Source organism: Bombina bombina, chromosome 4, assembly GCF_027579735.1.
Source record: "Bombina bombina isolate aBomBom1 chromosome 4, aBomBom1.pri, whole genome shotgun sequence".
In the NCBI taxonomy this organism is placed as follows: Eukaryota; Metazoa; Chordata; class Amphibia; order Anura; family Bombinatoridae; genus Bombina; species Bombina bombina.
Genome location: NC_069502.1, coordinates 979894909 through 979909124, shown reverse-complemented (window position 1 = coordinate 979909124; position 14216 = coordinate 979894909). Strand labels below are relative to the sequence as shown.

The 14216-nt window shown below is 38.1% G+C and overlaps 1 protein-coding gene across 1 annotated transcript in view; it reads left to right on the top strand.

The window, feature by feature from the left end:
* Positions 1-14216, top strand: part of EFEMP1 (EGF containing fibulin extracellular matrix protein 1) — a 143524-nt gene that overhangs the window by 50506 nt on the left and 78802 nt on the right. The window lies entirely within an intron of this gene.

Below are 14216 nucleotides of genomic sequence, written 5' to 3'. Positions count from 1 at the left end.
ATTGGGGCCCGTAAGAACAAATTCAAAGGATCAGATAAGTACAATGACATTATGCAAATGTTTTGCTTTCTAAGTTTTGTTGGTTTCCAGTTATTACGAACTGGAGGAGGGAGGGGGGATGTGTGTCTTTATGGGCCTTATCTAGGGGACCAACTCTACAAGCAAGAAAATTATGATTGTAGACATGGACATGTCCCCTTGTTATGTTCCCTTTTCCCCATGGCAGGTATCAAGGAAGGACAGTTCGTTGCAGGTTTTATGCTTGCTATTGTTTCTGTTTAGAATAATTTTAAATTGTTTTTTTATATATCCAGAAAGGTTTACCTCATTGCCATGTTTTGTTTTCTCTTTTTATTCTTACCTATACCTCAGATGTATATTATGCCATAATGATTAAGGTATCTGCACTTAGGTATACAATGTGTTAGAATCCTGACAGGATTGACAAAGTTTCTGTTGTTATCTTTACATTTTCTTGTTATTTCATTTTTGTTTTTTTAAACCAGTTGTTTCCTAACAGGTGTAGAAAAGGGAGGTTAAGGAAATCTAGTAGTACGAAGAGAATACAGGTATTGGGGAACAAGGGTGGTAGGGGGATTTTCTGGGGTTCGGATAGATTCTCTAAGATAAGATACATAGAGAGGATGGGGAGGAAGATGGAAGGGATTACTGATGTCACATAATATAAAACTAATCTCCCATAACGTTAGGGGTTTAAATACAGATTCTAAAAGGCGTACGGCAATGACACAGTACCTGAAGTTAAATGCAAACATTATATTTCTTCAGGAAACACACTTTTTAACGCAGACAATTCCTAGATACTGGAAACAGCAGTTCCCCCATCATTTCCACTCTACGACAGAAACGAAAAAAAGGGGGGTGACAATCCTATTACATAAATCTTTAGATTTTATACTAGACAGTGAAATTAGGGATACAGAAGGTAGGTTTGTGATAGTAAGAGGCACGATTCAGAACACTAAAGTTACTCTTTGTAATGTGTATGCACCCAATGAGACACAAAATGCCTTCTTTGAAAAAATCTCGCAACATCTAACCCAGTGGTCACACGATAGAATAATCTTGGGGGGAGACTTTAATGTCTCCATGACCTCCTTTTCTGGAGGGGAAATGAAGGGACAGTCAAGTAAACAACATCAACATAATTCAATTGTTGTCAATTAGGGACTCCTTAGGAGCGCATAACCTTATAGACTCATGGGAGGCAGTAGGCAATTCTACACATGAATACACATATTACTCACCAGCACATAACTCATATTCTACCCTAGACTATATTTTTATTAGTCAAATACTGATTCCTAACTTAGTTGCATCAAATACGCAATCATGTGTATGGTCCGATCACTCCTTAGTAATTTTAGAACTAGCAGGCATTCTACAATTTGCTCGCCCAAGGTCATGGACATATAACCCAACGCTCCTTAGCAACCCAGTTATATACGAAAAGATAAGATTAGCACTGAGGGAATATTGGCAGGTAAATGTGGGATCCACGGGTGACCCGTTAATAGTCTGGGCTGCACATAAACCTGTGTTGAGGGGCTTGCTTATTAAAGAGAAATCAATGATGGTAAGGCAATCAACACAAATAGTGAACACACTTCAGAGAGAGGTTGAGACACTTGAGCGGGACCATAAACGTACTTTATCCTCGGGAACATACAAGTCCCTTCAGTCTAAACGAAAAGAACTATCCACAATTCTAAAGGAAAATTCAATCAGGGCTGCTTTGAGGTTGAGAGCCCACTACTATGTGTACGCAAATAAGCCTGATAAATACCTGGCATATAAGTTGAGGGAGAGAACCAAATTATTTGCAATATCCTCTATTCATAGACAGGACGGGACTCCCACTTCTAACCCCCAAGAGATAACCAAAGCTTTTGCACAATATTATGAAAATCTTTATGATGGGAAAAAGGTGGCTCCGGGGGATCTCACTCGGCAGACAAACAATCTGTTAGGGCAGGCCAAACTAACGTTGATCCAGGATTCGGACCTTGCAACACTTAATGCAGATATTACAGCTATGGAAATACTGACAGTAATTTGAGACCTTAAATCGGGAAAAGTGCCAGGCCCAGACGGATTGACGGGGGAATATTATAAATTATTTAGAAGAGAGTTATTACCCCATCTGTTGACTTTCTGTAATGGTATACTAGCGGGAGGGGACTTACCTAAAGATATGTTACAAGCTAAGATAGTGGTGATACCCAAAGTAGGGAAAAACCCGAATTATTGTCAAAATTTTAGGCCCATCTCCCTGATTAATACAGATCTCAAGATATTTGCCAAAATTATAGCTAACAGACTTAAATTAATTTTACCAACATTAATTCATAAAGACCAAGTGGGATTCATTAAGGATAGGGAAGCCCCAGACAATGTGAGAAGAATTTTGACCCTAGTAGATTACTTAAAGCAGACTAAGACGCCATCACTACTTTTATCACTCAACGCGGAAAAGGCGTTTGATAGGGTAGATTGGTCTTTTATGTTTAAAGTTCTGGAAACCATAGGTTTTAGGGGAGCATTTATAAGGGCACTTACAGCTATATACTCAAGACCGACAGCGGTGGTAGGAGCAGCAGGATAAATCTCAAGGTACATCGATATTTTAAATGGGACTCGTCAAGGGTGCCCACTATCGCCGCTTTTATTTGCCATCAGCATAGAACCACTAGCAGTACTTATTAGGCAATCAGCAGATGTGTCTGGGGTACAGGTGACCAACGACGAATATAAACTGACATTATTTGCGGATGATGTTTTATTGACGTTAACCAGACCTCTGATTTCTTTACCTAACCTGTATGATATATTGGGAAAATTCGCAGAGATTTCGGGCTACAAAGTTAACCTGGATAAATGTGAGGCTTTGCCGATTAATCTCCCAGCACATACAAAGAAGTCGATAGAACTGAATTTCAATCTCACATGGGCAAAAACTCACATCACTTACTTAGGGGTCAAGATGAATAGCACTTTCTCAGATCTATATAGGTTAAATTATGTACCCATTTATAAAGCCATCAGAAGAGATCTAAACAAATGGAAAAAAGGCAGATTCTCATGGTATGGGAGACTGATGGCTCTAAAAATGAATGTCCTACCTAGGATTTTGTACCTTTTTAGAACTTTGCTGATTGGGATCCCCCTAGCAGATCTAAACACCTTACAAGCTGATTTATTATGTTTTCTGAGAGGAGACGGTAATGCAAGAATAGCGTCACAGCTGCTGAAACAACATAGACAGATGGGTGGAGTGGGGGTCTCGAACGTTGTGGATTACTATCAGGCCTCCAGGTTGGCACAATCTGTCATACTGGAGAAAAACTTTCAGGGGGTTATCTGGCCAAAAATAGAAGCGGATATTGAGGGTTGTGAGAGTCCGGCAGATAATTTATGGGATACCTTATGGAATGCAAAAAAACATATAGATCACCAGTGACACAGGAGGCATTACACACCTGGCATAAGATAGCCAAGCAGATAAATTTATTTAGCCCGCACTCTCTATTATTACCCTTAAAATTTTTGTTAACTATGGATCTTAGAAAAGCAGTGGGAAAATGGGAAAATAAGGGTCTGTATAGGGTTGCAGATTTCCTAGACGGGTCAACAATACTTACCTTTAACCAGATTAGGGATAAAATCCTACCACACACACTGAACTGGTTTCTCTACTTGCAGATTTCATCTGCTATCTCTAAACTCTTGGCACATAGATTAAACCAACCCTTGACCTCTCTGGAAAAGATATGTAGCACAGATTCTAGGGGGAAACATGTGATATCTCAGATATACTTGGTGTTACAAGGGAAGAAAACTACCCTTAAGTCTCCCCTTATGGAGAGATGGGAGAGAGATGTGGGAGAGGTGAGAGAACAGAAAAGTTGGGAAAAGATTCTATCAGAAACCGGGAAGGGGATGCTCAGTGCAGATATGAAAGAAAATTGTTTGAAGGTGACCTTTAGATGGTATCTTATGCCGGAAAGGACAGCTCAATTTCCCACCATGAATAGTGCTTTTTGCTACAGAGGGTGTGGGGAGAGAGGGACGTACAGACATGTGTGGTGGGACTGCTCACGGGTACGACCACTATGGGATAGGCTTTCGAGGCTGCTTAGTGACACACTAGATGAAAAAATCGAACTAACGATAACCCCGGCACTTCTGCATGAAAAGGTGGGTACACTGAACTCAGCGATCAACACTTTCATTAGGACTCTTTGTACATGTTTACGCATATGCATAGCTAGACACTGGAAGGTGACTGCACCAGGGTGGACAGAGATATTGGATAAAATAAAAGATATTTATATCATGTCAGAATTAGCAGCATGGGCACAAGGGAACACGGAGCAGTTTAAAAAAATATGGTTTTATTGGATCTTGAAGGGCAACACGCGATCACACACCACTCACGAGAGAGATGAGAGAGAGAGACCAGGACGGTAGGATAGGTAAGACAGGGAACCCTCTACAATTTGGCAGACCATATCTAGAAATACCTGACATTTTTACTTCTTTAGCATAGTTCTGTTGGCAATTTTTTTCGGGGAGAAGACAAAATAAAAGATAAAAAGAATCTGTGGGATGTCTGAAGAGATTGGAAACACCTGGTGGGGGGAGGAGGGGGGGCAGGGGAATTTAAGTTTTTAGTTTTTGCTGTTTTGTATATGTTATTATAAAGGGGATGGCGGTATGAAACCTGTCGGACCCAGTATGTTGCGATACTGATACTTGATGTAATAGAGAGGATGTCACAGTATTATCTGTTTGATATAAGTGTATACGGTGATACGCCCCTTCTCAATACCTATGACTTGTATGATGTTTATCAGAAATTCAATAAAAAATATTTCAATTAAAAATAATATTGCATCAATACAAGAAATTGCATGTCTGTACTCAGAACATATATTCAAGTGCACTTTTAAAACTTTTAATAGATATGTACAGGAGCAGCAATCAACACCTTGATTTCCGAAGCAACGCCCAGAACTAGCTCTTCTATAATATGATGAAGGTAAGCCTAACGTCCCCGCTATAATAGCAGCACAAAATTGCATAGGAAATAGATGAGTGCACACCCCAGAATCAAATGGAGGGCATAGAAAATGGAGAAAACATACACTTTAATAAAAATACTATGCGTTTCTCGGCCAGTATCAGTTATTTCATCATGCCTGTTTTATCTATATTCTGTGCCATCCATTTTATTTGTGCATTCACTTATACCCATGCAATTTTGTGCCGCTATTATAGCAGGGACCTTGGGCTTACATTCACCATAACATTAAAGAGCTAGTGATGCATGTTGCTTAGGCAATCAATTTGTCAACTGCTGATCCTGGAAGCTTGGTATTCATTGGAGAAAGCTGCTGTTGTGGTTCCAGTGAGCTGTCTGCTGTGAGTGTCAGCCAGCCAATTAGCACCTTCTTTTTCAGAGGTGCCATTAGACTTGTGAGTTGTATTACACACATTTTTTATACCTACCTTTGTAAACATAGTTATGCTATGTGGCGCCCCTTTCTGTTTCTCAGATTTTTAGATTGACATCTTCACCTGCAGTCTTAAATGGAGCTGCATCACATATAGTTGGGATACATTCATTACAACTATGGGCTGTATGTTTTCTTTGGACGATTTAATGTAATATAGTTTTGTTACCTAACAATAATATTGCATGTTGTGCAAGTCTTTACAATGTATTTATGAAAATATCACTGGGTTTCACTTGATCTAATATTAATGTTTTTTTAGATTAATATTTTAATACCAACTTAAGTGAAGCTAGTGCGTTCCCTTGAGATATAGGTGTTTTCCCAATAAAATATCATGGCCTTGTATGAATCAAGTAGGTCTGACTTAAAATGATGTTATCTTTCCAATAGTAGTGTCTGATTAACTTGTGTCTGCGAGAAGAACTGGAGGAGATTACCAATATTTAATTTAAGTATTAATTGCCTAGCTCCATTAATGAGAATTTGGCCTAGACTCCTTCTGATTTTGCATTTAGTACCTGTGGGGTAATTGAGGAGGAAGACCAATGGATCTAGTTTCAATTGGCTACTAAATATTTTATTTATGTTTTTAATAATTTGTTTTCAGTAGGGTTACATTTTGGGGCAGCCCCACCAGATATAAAGCATTTCCCTTCTCCTCCAAAATGTATCTGTTGCTCCTAGGGAAAGGTATATAATTATCTGAGGTGCCATGTACCATCTGGTTAACACATTAAAGGGACCCATATGATAAATCACTTGAAAGTGATGCAGCATAATTGTAAAAAGATTATATCACCTGAATATCTTTATGTAAAAAATGAAAATATTTTATCTCAAAATGTCTCCAGCTTTTAAGTGTAAGTGCTCTGGTACCAGTTATACTTCAGTTACTGTCCAGCTGCAGGTTGAAAAAAAATATCAACATTATGTCATGTAAAAGGTGAAATATCATTGTATATATGTGCATAGATATCATATTGATTAATATGGCATTCATACATATCCTCTTTGATATAAAAATGTCTTGATATCTGTAAATGATACAGTTCTCTCTATCAATGAATCTGAAGTCAGGATTTGACCCAGACTGCCGGCTATACTCGAATACCCATTACAGATTGATGTCTCATAGATCAAAGGGGATAAAGATTTGTTCAAATAGTGAAAATAGATCACTTCAAAGGGACATTTAAATCACTGTTTAAGAGATATCCTTCTTATTAGATCACCACCCCCTGGGGTGAGAGGGACGCTGAGTCTGTACTTTAGTTGAGAGATGCTCAGAATCCCAGGATATGGTAAGTTAACAGATACATAAGATAATCAACATGATGGATCACTAGGTCCATTTGAAGTTTTAATACACAAAGCTAAGATTTACGTCTATATGGAAGGCATGTAGAAGATGGAAAATCTTAAGGTTTAAATAAATTATCTATAAGTTTCATATAGTTAAAATACTAAGATTGTATTGAAAATACCAATATGTGTATAGGTCTGGGAGATATGCCTTATGTCTAATATATTATATTAGATAATTGTCTATTATAGTGAAATGAATATATATATATATATATATATATATATATATATATATATATATATATCAGTATTAATATTTAAAAAGTTTAACCAACAATTTCAGAATAAATTACCTTTTTATTACAGGCCTATGATATTCCAAGATATCTAAATTGTAGATTGGGCTCTGAATTGACTGATACATACCTAATAATTTGTACTATCAAATATACCATAATTGTGCCTTTATACACTTAAACATTGGAGAAATGTGGTGTGCACTAAATATGGAATATACTGTATTTATATTAAAATGGAATGATGCTCAATTATATATATGGCTATATGATTAATTACACCAGACTGCTACTTATAGACTATATATATGATATAAAATAGTAGGAAATATATATTATAAAAAATACCCATGTTTGGACGCGAAAATACACGCCCAGTCAAACTAAAAAGCCCATATAAAATTGACCAGATGCTTTATTAAAGCTAGAAAATTATAAGTATATTGAATATACATTTATAAAAATATATAAGGAAATATATTTTTCCTGTGGCTGAATGATTTACTACATGGGATTACATTCCAAATTCCTGTTGTCCCCCCGGTGTTCGATATGAGGAAATGCAGACAAAAGGTATTTGGTTACCAGGCCTGCAGAAATTACCCAGGGCCAATGTGAGCTAAACTCAGACTCAAAGGGCGTACCCAGAGAATTTCCATTGGAATGTTTAGAAATGAAAGTGGAGTTTGTGACAGACACAATCACTATGCAAGGGACACACAAGGACACACTTGGGTTTTTTGGGGCCTGACTTTGAACAACTCTCTGTGGAAAGAGAGATATACCTCTGTGTTTGTGATACCCTGTTAGCAAAATAGTGATACCTTCACATATGACTTTGGAAAAACTCTGATTGGAAAAGCTGAACTCTGCGCAGCTCCATGCTCAGTGACGGGACTCCCTGTACAGCCGACACCACAGGAGGGGCTGAGTGCCTCATGGATGGTCTGGTGGAGCGCCATGCGGTGGTTATCCAACAAGGTAGTTATCGCATTAAGAAGAGTAGCAGTCTCCATATTAGGTAGAAAGAGTCAAGATAAGCTAGGTAGGGGAAAATGCAGTGACAAACAAGATAACACTGCTTACTCGACAGATCCAGGAGCGTTACCATCGAGGGGGGTTTCTGTGAGGTCCTCTCCCTTCCACCTAAGACCTCTATCTGTCCCGGAACACTGGGGCTGGAGTGAAAATAAATAGTTGCAATGAGACCTCCACTTCTACGAAAGCAGAATCCACTAACAAAAATATTAGATATCTCAAATATTTGCAAATATTTGGTAGATTAGGTTTAGCAAATACTCCAGTTCCCAGAGTTGCGACCTAACATGGCCGCCGCCCGGAAGTTCCCCAGAACTTAGAAAATATTTTAAAGTGTTATTGAACAATAATATTGGTAATTGACCGCAATATGTCAGGGTTTTTCCCTGCTTTGTTTGCCATGTGCTGCTGGCAGCCATTTTACTCACCTCTCTTGCTGACTCTGGGGCATAGTGTGTGATGCTGCTCATTTCCGGCACGCCCTTTTATGGTCAGACTGCTGTACATCATCCGTGTGAGACAGGTTGCAGTTTCAGATTTGTGATGCCATCACTTATTATTTAAAGGGCCTCTGTTCAGTATGCTTTGCCCTTGCATTGTCTCAGACCTGTTTGTGAGTGCCTGTGTTCCAGTTCCTGTATATTACCTGTCTGTCTGACGTCCCTCCTGGTTCCTGATCCCTGGCTTGTTCCTGACTCTGCTGTTCTCCTTGTTCCTGATTCCGGCTCATCTGACTACTCGCTTTGGCTCCTGACTTGGCTCGTCTGACTACCATCTTTGGTTTTGTTATTTTACTTGTGGACTTTTTATTATTTTTTTATTATTAATAAAGGTGTGATTATTTTTGCACTTCTCGTCTCAGTCTGATTCCTGGTATGCTGACACAATAGAATTACTGCTATTAATTATTAACATTCATAATCAAACATATTAATAATAAGCAGTGATCTCATGAGATTTCACTGAAATCTTGTGAGATTTCATAGTAAACGACCTTCATTTGAATAGGTAAATAACATGAATGTACCTGCACATGCCAGATGCACACTTCCTTGTGAAAATCATCATCCAGTGTTTCATAGGGCCTGATGATATAAAGCTCTCAGATAAGATGGAATGACATAAAATGATCCTCCAGCACTGCAAGATACCTAAAAAGATTCTAAAAAGACAGAATTGTATATACTTTCCAAAGGGCATTCTCTGCATTTTTTGTTGTGAAGGAAAGACAAACTCAGAGCAATATTGCACTGCATGATATGAGAGTTCTGCTGCATTTATAATTTGTGCTTTGTATTTTATATTACTTTAAACTTCAGCTTATGTTTTATTACATTTAAACTTTTGCTCTTTCTATTTTGTATTTTAATGCATATACGGCTAGATTACGAGTCTTGCATTAGCCTTAAAAAGCAGCGTTGAGAGGTCCCAACACTGCTTTTTAACGCCCGCTGGTATTACGAGTCTTGCAGGTACATGTGTACCGCTCACTTTTTTGGCCAGACTCAACAATACCGCAAATCCACTTACGTAAATTGTGAATCCTATTTTTTCAATGGGACTTGCATAGCACCGGTATTACGAGTCTTCCAAAAAGTGAGCGGTAGACCCTCTCCTGTCAAGCCTGGTACCGCATTTTAAAGTCAGTAGTTGAGTTTTATGGTCTAACGCCGTAGTATAAAACTCTTAAATAAAGTGCTAAAAAGTACACTAACACCCATAAACTACCTATTAACCCCTAAACTGAGCCCCCCCCCCACATTATTATTATTTTATTTAATTGTATTTAATTGTAGTTAATTTAGGGAATTCATTTAATTGTAGTGTTAGATGTAATTGTAACGTACGTTAGGTTTTATTTTACAGGTAAATTTGTCTTTACTTTAACTAGGAAGCTATTAAATAGTTAATAACTATTTAATAACTATTCTACCTAGTTAAAATAAATACAAAGTTCCCTGTAAAATAAAAATAAATCCTAAGCTAGCTACAATGTAACTATTAGTTATATTGTAGCTATCTTAGGGTTTATTTTATAGGTAAGTATTTAGCTTTAAATAGGAATAATTTAGTTAATTGTAGTAATTTTATTTAGATTTATTTAAATTATATTTAAGTTAGGAGGGGTTAGGGTTAGACTTTTAGGGGTTAAGAACTTTAATATAGTGACAGCGACGTTGGGGGCGGCAAATTAGGGGTTAAGAAGTGTAGGTAGGTGGCGGCGACATTGGGGGAGGCAGAGTAGGAGTTAATAAATAAAATGTAGGGTTCGGCGATGTTGGGCGCAGCAGATTTGGGGTTAATACATATAATGTAGGTGGCGGCGGGGTCCGGAGCGGCAAATTATGGGTTAATAATATAATGTAGGTTGCAGCGATGTCGGGGGCAGCAGATTAGGGGTTAGTAAGTGTAAGATTAGGGGTGTTTAGACTCGGGGTTCATGTTAGGGTGTTATGTGTAGCCATAAAAAGTATTTCCCCATAGGAATCAATGGGGCTGCGTTAGGAGCTTTACGCTGCTTTTTTGCAGGTGTTAGGTTTTTTTCAGCCGGCTCTCCCCCATTGATTCCTATGGGGAAATCGTGCACAAGCACATTTAGCCAGCTCACCGCTACCGTAAGCAGCGCTGGTATTGAGGTGAGATGTAGAGCTAAATTTTGCTCTTCACTCACTTTTCTGCGGCTAACGCCGGGTTTGTAAAAACCCATAATACCAGCGATGTCTGCAAGTGAGCGGTGAGCATAAACTGCTCGTTAGCACCGCACCCCTGTTAACGTAAAACTCGTAATCTAGGAGATAGTTTTGTATACTGCAGTGTATTTAGGATTGTAATTTTTCAAATTCTGATTATGCTTTGATATTGTCTGTGTAACTTTAACAAATATATACTTTGTATATGTATGTGTATCTTTTACAAATTACATTGCACATTGTATTTGTTCTATTTAATCTAAAACTAAGAAACTGACAGCTTCAGTTTCCCAGAGAGCTTCATTACTTTCTATGGGCCCAATAATCAAAGATTCTCTAGTTTTAAGAGAAATTATAGAGCAGTCTTCACAGGGGCTGAACTCACTGAATTCTATAAGAAAAAGGGAGGAACCTGGAATCCTTCTATAGACAGTAATAATGCTTTCTGGGATACAGAATTTCACAGGGGAGAGAGTAGTTAACAGGAGCGCACCTAGGACTGATTTAAAGTTGTCTAGGCTGTCACTCATTACCTTTTATTAATTGCAATACAGTTTATATAACTGCTTTTTATATGACATCATCATTGATATCATTAATACCAATAGAATTGATCATGTGATATCATGGCTGCATCATTGTCCATATCACAAGCAATTCTGAATAACAATGGCACTTACCGTGTATTATTTAATCTACATTAAATTTGCCTTAAAGCAGTATTTGAAGGTTATTGATTTGGTGCGATGTTGTTTGTAAATGAGGCATTGAGGAACATGTTATAGTATTGCTAGAACAGTACTCTGATGTAGTGTATATCTGCATGCAATTGGTTTTGTTACACTGATGAAGTATTTGGTGACAGTTTGCTAAGTTAAAAGATATAGTGCTGGTATGGAGGTTTCTGTTGAAATGCTGACAACAATGTGCATTCTAGACAGCTGTTTCAATGTGTGATATTCGAATTGTTGCAATTTAGACATTTTGGCTAGATTACGAGTTGTGCGTTAAGGTAAAAAAGCAGCGTTAAGAGGTCCTAACACTGCTTTTTTACGCCTGCTGCTATTACGAGTCTTGCAGGTGTAGGGGCACCGCACACTTCTTTGGCCTTACCGCAAAACGACTTACGTAAACTTTGCAAAGTCTTTTTTCTATGGGACTTCCAGAGCGCTGATATTACGAGTCTGTCCTGGGAGGCCAAAAAGTGAGCGGTACACCCTACCCCGTCAAGAGTCCTAAAGCATTTAAAAGTCAGTAGTTAAGAGTTTTATGGTACAACGCCGTAGCATAAAACTCATAACTAAAGTGCTAAAAAGTACACTAACACCCATAACACCCATAAACTACCTATTAACCCCTAAACTGAGGCCCTCCCGCATTGCAAACACTATAATACAATTTTTAACCCCTAACCTGCCACTCTGGACATCGCCGCTACTATAATAAACATATTAACCCCTAAACCGCCGCACTCCTGCCTTGCAAACACTAGTTAAATATTATTAACCCCTAATCTGCCGTCCCTAACATCGCCGCCACCTACCTACATTTATTAACCCCTAATCTGCCACCCCCAACATTGCCGCCACTATATAATAAATGTATTAACCCCTAAATCTAAGTCTAACCCTAACAGCCCCTAACTTAAATATAATTACAATAAACCTAACTAAAAATTCCTATCATTAACTAAATAATTCCTATTTAAAACTAAATACTTACCTATAATAAACACATACGGCTAGATTTAGAGTTTTGTCGGTAAGGACCCGCGTAGCTAACGCCGGCTTTTTTCTGGCCGCACCATAAAAATAACTCTGGTATTGAGAGTCCACAGAATCGCTGCGTTAGGCTCCAAAAAAGGAGTGTAGAGCATTTTTAACGCCACTCCAACTCTCGATACCAGAGTTGCTTACGGACGCGGCCAGCCTCAAAAACGTGCTCGTGCACGATTCCCCCATAGGAAACAATGGGGCTGTTTGAGCTGAAAAAAAACCTAACACCTGCAAAAAAGCCGCGTTCAGCTCCTAACGCAGCCCCATTGTTTGCTATGCGTAAACACTTCCTAAGTCTGCACCTAACACCCTAACATGTACCCCGAGTCTAAACACCCCTAACCTTACACTTATTAACCCCTAATCTGCCGCCCCCGCTATCGCTGACCCCTGCATATTATTTTTAACCCCTAATCTGCCGCTCCGTAAACCGCCGCTACTTACATTATCCTTATGTACCCCTAATCTGCTGCCCCTAACACCGCCGACCCCTATATTATATTTATTAACCCCTAATCTGCCTCCCACAACGTTGCCTCCACCTGCCTACACTTATTAACCCCTAATCTGCTGAGTGGACCGCACCGCTACTATAATAAAGTTATTAACCCCTAATCCGCCTCACTAACCCTATAATAAATAGTATTAACCATCCGCCTCACTAACCCTATAATAAATAGTATTAACCCCTAATCTGCCCTCCCTAACATCGCTGACACCTAACTTCAAACATTAACCCCTAATCTGCCTACCGGAGCTCACCGCTATTCTAATAAATGTATTAACCCCTAAAGCTAAGTCTAACCCTAACACTAACACCCCCCTAAGTTAAATATAATTTTAATCTAACGAAATAAATTAACTCTTATTAAATAAATTATTCCTATTTAAAGCTAAATACTTACCTGTAAAATAAACCCTAATATAGCTACAATATAAATTATAATTACATTGTAGCTATTTTAGGATTAATATTTATTTTACAGGCAACTTTGTAATTATTTTAACCAGGTACAATAGCTATTAAATAGTTAAGAACTATTTAATAGTTACCTAGTTAAAATAATTACAAAATTACCTGTAAAATAAATCCTAACCTAAGTTACAATTAAACCTAACACTACAATACATTAATTAAATACAATATCTACAAATTACTACAATGAAATAAACTAACTAAAGTACAAAAAATAAAAAAGAACTAAGTTACAAAAAATAAAAAAATATTTACAAACATAAGAAAAATATTACAACAATTTTAAACTAATTACACCTACTCTAAGCCCCCTAATAAAATAACAAAGCCCCCCAAAATAAAAAATGCCCTACCCTATTCTAAATTACTAAAGTTCAAAGCTCTTTTACCTTACCAGCCCTGAACAGGGCCCTTTGCGGGGCATGCCCCAAGAAGTTCAGCTCTTTTGCCTGTAAAAAAAAAACATACAATACTCCCCCCCCCCAACATTACAACCCACCACCCACATACCCCTAATCTAACCCAAACCCCCCTTAAATAAACCTAACACTAAGCCCCTGAAGATCTTCCTACCTTGTCTTCACCATACCAGGTTC